Here is a 1,131-nt window from a genome sequence, read left to right as displayed (position 1 = left end):
ATAATGACAGCCACCCGACCGGGCACAGGCAAGGATTAAGTGAGGTGATCCAGGTGAAACATCCCACAGGGTTCATGTAAGTTCCCTTCCCTCTGATCCTTTCTTCCCCTCTCTGTGTCTGCAGACGTGAGCTCCCGCTTTGAGTTTGCACAAGAGCGGTGTTCGTTGTAATGATGATGGCAGGTTACTAAGATGCACACACTGTCCTCCGATCTTTAACCTAACGGATGACCCCATCAGCCTCCTTGAGGTTTGGGTCCAGAATTGAAGACTCTCAAAGGGAAGTTGCTACAGTTTATGATGGCAAGAAATCTGTTTACATTCTGAGTCTAAAGAGGAAAACGTAGGCATTCTTTCAACTTCCTGTTACACAATGCTTCATACCAAAAACTCTTGCCCCCTCTGAAGTCACTGAAGGGTTACAGAGAAACCTCCTAGTTGTGTCTCTGCTTTTCCACGGCTCAGCTACTCTTTTAAAGATGACTTTTCCATGTTTTCAGGTGCTTTTCTTCTCCTCTTGGCTAAATATATATCCATAATTAACAGATTGTTGCTTAGAAGATTTATATTTATCATCATTATTTATGTTTATTCCTCTTCTGCTTTTATAAACTAAGAAATGACAAATTTTTTTCCACTGGTTAAAAACTACTTTAAAACTTTATTTCAGCCATCATTTAACTTTTGAAATTTTTTACCCTATTTTCTCCAATTCTCCTGCTTTGTTTTTAGTTTTCTTTAAATGGACAGAGGACTTTGTGAAAATCAAAATATCATTTTATAAATAACTCAGTTTCTCCTCCACCCTTAACCAACGAATGGAACTACATAGTATAGTTTGTCTGCTTCTCAGAAGCTAATTTCTCTATCTGATGTGTTTAATCTTATTTCTGACTTTTAATAATCCATTCTTTCCGGGCTCATAAAAACTTCATTAGTTCAATATGTTTCTTTTTATCTTGTTGTTGTTTTCCAATACAGAATCTCGCTCTGTCTCCCAGGCTGACGTGCACTGGCATAATCTCGGGTCACTGCAGCCTCCACTTCGCAGGCTCAAGTGATTCTCATGCCCCAGCCTCCCAAGTAGCTAGGACTGCAGGCATGCACCAGTGTACCTGGCTAATTTTTGTA

The sequence above is a fragment of the Trachypithecus francoisi genome, unplaced genomic scaffold (assembly GCF_009764315.1).
Source record: "Trachypithecus francoisi isolate TF-2019V2 unplaced genomic scaffold, Tfra_2.0 Lachesis_group13, whole genome shotgun sequence".
Classification (NCBI taxonomy): domain Eukaryota; kingdom Metazoa; phylum Chordata; class Mammalia; order Primates; family Cercopithecidae; genus Trachypithecus; species Trachypithecus francoisi.
The sequence above is the reverse complement of the archived record's forward strand: the minus strand, read 5'-3'. Positions refer to the sequence as shown.